The sequence below is a fragment of the Mustela putorius genome, unplaced genomic scaffold, assembly GCF_011764305.1.
Source record: "Mustela putorius furo isolate JIRA1106 unplaced genomic scaffold, ASM1176430v1.1 tig00001877_pilon_pilon_pilon, whole genome shotgun sequence".
Lineage (NCBI taxonomy): Eukaryota > Metazoa > Chordata > Mammalia > Carnivora > Mustelidae > Mustela > Mustela putorius.
Genome location: NW_025421895.1, coordinates 119,149 through 129,077, shown reverse-complemented (window position 1 = coordinate 129,077; position 9,929 = coordinate 119,149).

Here is a 9,929-nt window from a genome sequence, read left to right as displayed (position 1 = left end):
ATAGGGGATGGCCCGGCAAAGAGGCTTTCGCTCTATGCGGGGTTTCTCCCATCGTGCTGCGAATACTAGGCTAAGGCAAGCAACAAAAGCAGCCCACAGAACCGACTCTGATTTCCCAGCGACTGCTAATCTTTCGCTGAGGTTTTCAGCTTTTCGCAAACTGCACTTCGCTGCTGCTTCCTCAGCAAGGCTTCAGTCGCATCAGGGAAGAAGAGCTGCGCGAGAGCTGGTACCTCTTGGGCCTTGCTTTCCCGGGCTCCATGTTCGCGTCCTGGGTTCACCCTGCCAGGCCGAACTAAGCAGACACAGCTACAACCGTGCACTAGCGTGCGTAGCCTAGGATGGCACTCTAAGCACACTACCATCTCCCGGTGTACGCATCGTTTGGCCTTTTACTGTGGAGCTCAGGGGGACTCGCGGACTTGGCCAGTGCTTTCCCCACAGGAAAGGAGAGGTGACAGGATCCCTGCACACCGCCCCCGTGCACTGAATAGGGAGATTTGCGGGGTTGTCACCACTCCTTCCCCTTAAAGCCCCTGCCTCCTCCAAGCTTCCATATCCTGGAGGAAGACGGCATCTGATGGCTAGTTCTTTATGGGAGTTGTTTCTCGAGTTCAGGGAAGGCGCCTGGTGTCAAGCCCATATCTCCACCACGGACAGGTGGCTAAGGAGCTGCTGTCTCCTTGGGCCCAAAGGCTCAGGACAGGCATGCTTCTGCCCAGACTCCTTCCTCAGAGTGGAGCCCTTTCCCCTGCCCTAATCTTCCCCTCGTGTCTCCTTAGCCACCAGCTTGCGTCTCTCTGCATTGACAGACGTGTCCCTTTCCTTAAGGCTCTATCCACAGGCGTCACCGTGCTTCTCTCTCAGGCAGAGGGGATGCCCAGGTCAAGAGGATTTCGCTCCATGCGGGTTTAATAAACCATGCTGTCGAGAATAGCTCCGGCGAGCAGCTGACAGCATCCCACAGACCCGACTCTGATTTCCCAAAGATTGCTGTGCTTTCACAGAGGGTATTCCCTGGCAAAGAGGCTTTCGCTCCATGTGGGTGTCTCCCATCGTGCTGCAAATACTAGGCTAAGGCAAGCAACAAAAGCAGCCCACAGAACCGACTCTGAGTTGCCAGCGACTGCTATGCTTTCGCAGAGGTTTTTTCAGCTTGGCACAAACTGCACTTCGCTGCTGCTTCCTCAGCAAGGCTTTGGTCGTTCGCTCTGTCGCGGCAGGGAAGAAGAGCCGCGGGAGAGCTGGTGCCTCTTGGGCCCTGATTTTCCGGGCTCCAAGTTCGCGCCCGGGCTTCACCTTGCTACGCCGAACTAAGCAGACACAGTCACAACCCTGCAGCAGCGTGCGTGGCCTAGCATGGCACTCTATGCCTATTACCATGTCTTGGTGTAGGTAAGGCTTTGCCATTTTCTCAGGCGCTCAGGCAGACTCGCGGTCTAGGCCAGTGCCTTCACCACAGGAGAGAGGAGGCGACAGGATCCCTGCACACGGCCCGTGCACTGGGATTGGGAACAGTGGGGGACTGTCTCCGCTCCTTCCCCGGCACGCGCCCTGCCACCCACAACGCTGCCACATCTTGGTGGAAGACGGCATCTGACTGCCCGTTTCTCCATGGGGTTGTTTCAGCGAGTTCCGGGTATGGCACCTGGGGGCAAGCCCGTCTGCCCTTGGGACAGGTGGCCAAGGAGATGCTGTCCCCTTGGGACCAGAGGCACAGGACAGGCCTGCCTTCTGCCCACGCTCCTTCCTCAGAGGGGAGCACGCGCCCCTGCCTCGTCGTCCCCTCATGTCGCCTTAGCAGCCAGGCTTCCATCTCTCCGCACAGGGAGAGGGTGACACTTGTCTTGCCACTGGCCTGCTGTTCGTGCACAGCAGGCTATCCTGCTTCCCGAGCGTTTCCCAACCCCAAGGCCAACGGCTCCTTCTTCTCTTCCCCGGGGGCAGCGTGCTGCGCCTTCCCCACACTTGATCCTGGGGAGCGCGGTGAAAGACGTGTGCGACCACGCTTCTCTCTCAGACTGAGGGGATGCTAGGGCAAAGAGTATATCGCTCCATGCGGGTATCTTCCACCCTGCTGCTGAGACTAGCTCAGGCAAGCAGCAGCAGCATCCCCAAACCCAACTCTGATATCCCGACGAATGCTGTGCTTTCCCAGGGGAGAAGCCCAGGCAAAGAGGCTTTCGTGGTATGCGGGTTTCTCCCACCGCGAGACTGGGCTCAGGCAAGCAGCAGCAGCCCGCAGAACATTTCTCAGCGAATGCTGTGCTTTCGCAGAGGCTTTGGCTTGGAGCGAACAGCACTTCGCCGCTGCTTCCCTCAGCAAGGCTTCAGTCGCATCAGGGAAGAAGAGCTGCGGGAGAGCTGGTGTCTCTAGGGGCCTTGCTTTCACGGGCACCATGTTCGCGTCCTGGGTTCACTCTTCCAGGCCGAACTAAGCAGACACCGCCACAACCGTGCACTAGCGTGCGTAGCCTAGGATGGCACTCTAAGCACACTACCATCTCCCGGTGTAGGCATCTTTTGGCCTTTTACTGTGGCGCTCAGGAGGACTCGCGGACTAGGCGAGTGCTATCCCCAAAGGAAAGTATAGGTTGGAGGATCCCTGCACACCGCCCCGTGCACTGAATAGGGAGCTTTGCGGGACTGTCCCCACTCCTTCCCCTGAAAGCCCTGCCTCCTTCAAGCTTACACATCCTGGAGGAAGATGGCATCTGATGGCCAGTTCTTTCTGGGAGTTGTTTCTCGAATTCAGGGTAGGCGCCTGGTGGCAAGCCCATGTCCCCACCACGGACATGTGGCCAAGGATCTGCTATCTCCTTGGGCCCAAAAGCTCAGGACAGGCATGCTTTCTGCCCAGACTCCTTCCTCAGAGTGGAGCCCTTTCCCCTGCCCTAATCTTCCCCTCGGGTCTCCTTAGCAGCCAGGCTTCCATGTCGCTCTGCAGTGACAGACGTGTCCCTTTCCTTAAGGATCTTTCCACAGGCGCCTTCGCGCTTCTCTCTAAGGCAGTGGGGATGCACAGGCCAAGAAGATTTCGCTCCATGCGGGTTTATTACACCGTGCTGTGGAGACTAGCTCCGGCAAGCAGCAGACAGCAGCATCCCACTGACCCGACTTTGATTTCCTAAAGATTGCTGTGCTTTCCCATAGGGGATGGCCCGGCAAAGAGGCTTTCGCTCCATGCGGGTTTCTCCCATCGTGCTGCGAATACTAGGCTAAGGCAAGCAACAAAAGCAGCCCACCGAACCGACTCTGATTTCCCAGCGACTGCTAATCTTTCGCTGAGGTTTTTCAGCTTGGCGCAAACTGCACTTTGCTGCTGCTGCTTCCTCAGCAAGGCTTCAGTCGCATCAGGGAAGAAGAGCTGCATGAGAGCTGGTACCTCTTGGGCCTTGCTTTCCCGGGCGCCATGTTCGCGTCCTGGGTTCACCCTGCCAGGCCGAACTAAGCAGACACAGCCACAACCGTGCACTAGTGTGCTTAGCCTAGGATGGCACTCTAAGCACACTACCATCTCCCGGTGTACGCATCGTTTGGCCTTTTACTGTGGAGCTCAGGGTGACTCGCGGACTTGGCCAGTGCTTTCCCCACAGGAAAGGAGAGGTGACAGGATCCCTGCACACCGCCCCGTGCACTGAATAGGGAGCTTTGCGGGGTTGTCCCCACTCCTTCCCCCTTAAAGCCCCTGCCTCCTCCAAGCTTCCACATCCTGGAGGAAGACGGCATCTGATGGCCAGTTCTTTCTGGGAGTTGTTTCTCGAGTTCAGGGATAGGCGCCTGGTGGCAAGCCCATGTCTCCACCACGGACAGGTGGCCAAGGAGCTGCTGTCTCCTTGGGCCCAAAGGCTCAGGACAGGCATGCTTTCTGCCCAGACTCCTTCCTCAGAGTGGATCCCATTGCCCTGCCCTAATCTCGCCCTCTCTTGTCCTTAGCAGCCACGATTCCATCGCTCTGCAGTGACAGACATGTCCCTTTCCTTAAGGCTGTTTCCACAGGCGCCACCGCGTCTCTATCTCAGGCAGAAGGGATGCACAGGCCAAGAGGATTTCGCTCCATGCGGGTTTATTACACCGTGTTGTGGAGACTAGCTCCGGCAAGCAGAAGACAGCATCCCACAGACCCGACTCTGATTTCCCAAAGATTGCTGGGCATTCCCAGAGGGGATGCTCCGGCAAAGAGGCTTTCGCTCTATGCGGGTTTCTCCCATCGTGCTGCGAATACTAGGCTAAGGCAAGCAACAAAAGCAGCTCACAGAACCGACTCTGATTTGCCAGCGACTGCTATGCTTTCGCAGAGGTTTTCAGCTTGGCGCAAACTGCACTTCGCTGCTGCTTCCTAACAAGGCTTTGGTAGTTCGCTCTGTCGTGGCAGGGAAGAAGTGCGTGGGAGAGCTGGTGCCTCTTGGGCCTTGCTTTCCCCGGGCGCGATGTTCGCGCCCTGGGTTCACCCTTCCAGGCCGAACTAAGCAGACACAGCCACAACCGTGCAGTAGCTTGCGTACCTAGGATGGCACTCTATGCACACTACCATCTCCCAGTGTAGGTATTCTTTGGCCTTTTACTGTGGCGCTCAGGAGGACTCGGGGACGAGGCCAGTCCTTTCCCCACAGGAAAGGAGAGGTGACAGGATCCCTGCACACCGCCCCGTGCACTGAATGGGGAGCTTTGCAGGACTATTCCCACTTCTTCCCCTTAAAGCCCCTGCGTCCTCCAAGTTTCCACATCCTGGAGGAAGATGGCATCTGATGGCCAGTTCTTTATGGGAGTTGTTTCTCAAGTCAGGGAAGGCGCCTGGTGTCAAGCCCATATCTCCACCACGGACAGGTGGCTAAGGAGCTGCTGTCTCCTTGGGCCCAAAGGCTCAGGACAGGCATGCATTCTGCCCAGACTCCTTCCTCAGAGTGGATCCCATTCCCCTGCCCTAATCTCGCCCTCGGTTCTCCTTAGCAGCCAGGCTTCCGTCGCTCTGTAGTGACAGACGTGTCCCTTTCCTTAAGGCTCTTTCCACAGGCGCCACCGCGTCTCTATCTCAGGCAGAAGGGATGCACAGGCCAAGAGGATTTCGCTCCATGCGGGTTTATTACACCGTGTTGTGGAGACTAGCTCCGGTAAGCAGCAGACAGCATCCCACAGACCCGACTCTGATTTCCCAAAGATTGCTGGGCTTTCCCAGAGGGGATGCCCCGGCAAAGAGGCTTTCGCTCTATGCGGGTTTCTCCCATCGTGCTGCGAATACTAGGCTAAGGCAAGCAACAAAAGCAGCCCACAGAACCTACTCTGATTTCCCAGCGATTGCTAATCTTTCGCTGAGGTTTTCAGCTTGGCGCAAACTGCACTTCGATGCTGCTTCCTAACAAGGCTTTGGTCGTTCGCTCTGTCGTGGCAGGGAGGAAGTGCGCGGGAGAGCTGGTGCCTCTTGGGCCTTGCTTTCCCGGGCGCCATGTTCGCGCCCTGGGTTCACCGTGCCAGGCCGAACTAAGCAGACACAGCCACAACCGTGCAGTAGCTTGCGTACCTAGGATGGCACTCTATGCACACTACCATCTCCCAGTGTAGGTATTCTTTGGCCTTTTACTGTGGCGCTCAGGAGGACTCGGGGACTAGGCCAGTTCTTTCCCCACAGGAAAGGAGAGGTGATAGGATCCCTGCACACCGCCCCGTGCACTGAATTGGGAGCTTTGCGGGACTATTCCCACTCCTTCCCCTTAAAGCCCCTGCGTCCTCCAAGCTTCCACATCCTGGAGGAAGATGGCATCTGATGGCCAGTTCTTTATGGGAGTTGTTTCTCGAGTTCAGGGAAGGCGCCTGGTGTCAAGCCCATATCTCCACCACGGACAGTTGGCTAAGGAGCTGCTGTCTCCTAGGGCCCAAAGGCTCAGGACAGGCATGCTTTCTGCCCAGAATCCTTCCTCAGAGTGGAACCCTTTCCCCTGCCCTAATCTTCCCCTCGTGTCTCCTTAGCCACCAGCTTGCGTCTCTCTGCATTGACAGACGTGTCCCTTTCCTTAAGGCTCTTTCCACAGGCGTCACCGCGCTTCTCTCTCAGGCAGAGGGGATGCCCAGGTCAAGAGGATTTCGCTCCATGCGGGTTTATTACACTGTGCTGTGGAGACTAGCTCCGCCAAGCAGCAGACAGCATCCCACAGACCCGACTCTGATTTCCCAAATATTGCTGTGCTTTCCCAGAGGGGATGCCCCGGCAAAGAGGCTTTCGCTCTATGCAGGTTTCTCCCATCGTGGTGCGAATACTAGGCTAAGGCACGCACAAAAGCAGCCCACAGAACCGACTCTGAATTCCCAGCGACTGCTATGCTTTCGCAGAGGTTTTCAGCTTAGCACAAACTGCACTTCGCTGCTGCTTCCTCAGCAAGGCTTTGGTCGTTCGCTCTGCTGTCGCGGCAGGGAAGAAGAGCCTCGGGAGAGCTGGTGCCTCTTGGGCCCTGATTTTCCGGGCTCCAAGTTCGCGCCTGGGCTTCACCTTGCTACGCCGAACTAAGCAGACACAGTCACAACCCTGCAGCAGCGTGCGTGGCCTAGCATGGCACTCTATGCCTATTACCATGTCTTGGTGTAGGTAAGGCTTTGCCATTTTCTCAGGCGCTCAGGCAGACTCGCGGTCTAGGCCAGTGCCTTCACCACAGGAGAGAGGAGGCGACAGGATCCCTGCACACGGCCCGTGCACTGGGATTGGGAACAGTGGGGGACTGTCTCCGCTCCTTCCCCGGCACGCGCCCTGCCACCCACAACGCTGCCACATCTTGGTGGAAGACGGTATCTGACTGCCCGTTTCTCCATGGGGTTGTTTCAGCGAGTTCCGGGTATGGCCCCTGGGGGCAAGCCCGTCTGCCCTTGGGACAGGTGGCCAAGGAGATGCTGTCCCCTTGGGACCAGAGGCACAGGACAGGCCTGCCTTCTGCCCACGCTCTCCTTCCTCAGAGGGGAGCACGCGCCCCTGCCTCGTCGTCCCCTCATGTCGCCTTAGCAGCCAGGCTTCCATCTCTCCGCACAGGGAGAGGGTGACACTTGTCTTGCCACTGGCCTGCTGTTCGTGCACAGCAGGCTATCCTGCTTCCCGAGCGTTTCCCAACCCCAAGGCCAACGGCTCCTTCTCTTCCCCGGGGGCAGCGTGCTGCGCCTTCCCCACACTTGATCCTGGGGAGCGCGCGTGAAAGACGTGTGCGACCACGCTTCTCTCTCAGACTGAGGGGATGCTAGGGCAAAGAGTATATCGCTCCATGCGGGTATCTTCCACCCTGCTGCTGAGACTAGCTCAGGCAAGCAGCAGCAGCAGCATCCCCAAACCCAACTCTGATATCCCGACGAATGCTGTGCTTTCCCAGGGGAGAAGCCCAGGCAAAGAGGCTTTCGTGGTATGCGGGTTTCTCCCACCGCGAGACTGGGCTCAGGCAAGCAGCAGCAGCATCCCCAAACCCAACTCTGATATCCCGACGAATGCTGTGCTTTCCCAGGGGAGAAGCCCAGGCAAAGAGGCTTTCGTGGTATGCAGGTTTCTCCCACCGCGAGACTGGGCTCAGGCAAGCAGCAGCAGCCCGCAGAACATTTCTCAGTGAATGCGGTGCTTTCGCAGAGGCTTTGGCTTGGAGCGAACAGCACTTCGCCGCTGCTTCCTCAGCAAGGCTTCAGTCGCATCAGGGAAGAAGAGCTGCGGGAGAGCTGGTGTCTCTAGGGGCCTTGCTTTCACGGGCACCATGTTCGCGTCCTGGGTTCACCCTTCCAGGCCGAACTAAGCAGGCACCGCCACAACCGTGCACTAGCGTGCGTAGCCTAGGATGGCACTCTAAGCACACTACCATCTCCCGGTGTAGGCATCTTTTGGCCTTTTACTGTGGCGCTCAGGAGGACTCGCGGACTAGGCCAGTGCTATCCCCAAAGGAAAGTATAGGTTGGAGGATCCCTGCACACACCGCCCCGTGCACTGAATAGGGAGCTTTGCGGGACTGTCCCCACTCCTTCCCCTGAAAGCCCTTGCCTCCTCCAAGCTTACACATCCTGGAGGAAGATGGCATCTGATGGCCAGTTCTTTCTAGGAGTTGTTTCTCGAATTCAGGGTAGGCGCCTGGTGGCAAGCCCATGTCCCCACCACGGACATGTGGCCAAGGATCTGCTATCTCCTTGGGCCCAAAAGCTCAGGACAGGCATGCTTTCTGCCCCGACTCCTTCCTCAGAGTGGAGCCCTTTCCCCTGCCCTAATCTTCCCCTCGGTTCTCCTTAGCAGCCAGGCTTCCATCGCTCTGCAGTGACAGACGTGTCCCTTTCCTTAAGGATCTTTCCACAGGCGCCTTCGCGCTTCTCTCTAAGGCAGTGGGGAGGCACAGGCCAAGAAGATTTCGCTCCATGCGGGTTTATTACACCGTGCTGTGGAGACTAGCTCCGGCAAGCAGCAGACAGCATCCCACTGACCCGACTTTGATTTCCTAAAGATTGCTGTGCTTTCCCATAGGGGATGGCCCGGCAAAGAGGCTTTCACTCTATGCGGGTTTCTCTCATCGTGCTGCGAATACTAGGCTAAGGCAAGCAAGCAACAAAAGCAGCCCACAGAACCGACTCTGATTTCCCAGCGACTGCTAATCTTTCGCTGAGGTTTTCAGCTTGGCGCAAACTCCACTTCGCTGCTGCTTCCTCAGCAAGGCTTCAGTCGCATCAGGGAAGAAGAGCTGCGCGAGAGCTGGTACCTCTTGGGCCTTGCTTTCCCGGGCTCCATGTTCGCGTCCTGGGTTCACCCTGCCAGGCCGAACTAAGCAGACACAGCCACAACCGTGCACTAGCGTGTGTAGCCTAGGATGGCACTCTAAGCACACTACCATCTCCCGGTGTACACATCGTTTGGCCTTTTACTGTGGAGCTCAGGGGGACTCGCGGACTTCGCCAGTGCTTTCCCCACAGGAAAGGAGAGGAAAGGAGAGGTGACAGGATCCCTGCACACCGCCCCGTGCACTGAATAGGGAGCTTTGCGGGGTTGTCCCCACTCCTTCCCCTTAAAGCCCCTGCCTCCTCCAAGCTTCCACATCCTGGAGGAAGACGGCATCTGATGGCCAGTTCTTTCTGGGAGTTGTTTCTCGAATTCTGGGTAGGCGCCTGGTGGCAAGCCCATGACCCCACCACGGACATGTGGCCAAGGATCTGCTATCTCCTTGGGCCCAAAAGCTCAGGACAGGCATGCTTTTTGCCCAGACTCCTTCCTCAGAGTGGAGCCCTTTCCCCTGCCCTAATCTTCCCCTCGGGTCTCCTTAGCGGCCAGGCTTCCGTCGCTCTGCAGTGACAGACGTGTCCCTTTCCTTAAGGATCTTTCCACAGGCGCCTTCGCGCTTCTCTCTCAGGCAGTGGGGATGCACAGGCCAAGAAGATTTCGCTCCATGCGGGTTTATTACACCGTGCTGTGGAGACTAGCTCCAGCAAGCAGCAGACAGCATCCCACTGACCCGACTTTGATTTCCTAAAGATTGCTGTGCTTTCCCATAGGGGATGGCCCGGCAAAGAGGCTTTCGCTCTATGCGGGTTTCTCCCATCGTGCTGCGAATACTAGGCTAAGGCAAGCAACAAAAGCAGCCCACAGAACCGACTCTGATTTCCCAGCGACTGCTAATCTTTCGCTGAGGTTTTCAGCTTGGCGCAAACTGCACTTCGCTGCTGCTTCCTCAGCAAGGCTTCCGTCGCATCAGGGAAGAAGAGCTGCGCGAGAGCTGGTACCTCTTGGGCCTTGCTTTCCCGGGCTCCATGTTCGCGTCCTGGGTTCACCCTGCCAGGCCGAACTAAGCAGACACAGCCACAACCGTGCACTAGCGTGCGTAGCCTAGGATGGCACTCTAAGCACACTACCATCTCCCGGTGTACGCATCGTTTGGCCTTTTACTGTGGAGCTCAGGGGGACTCGCGGACTTGGCCAGTGCTTTCCCCACAGGAAAGGA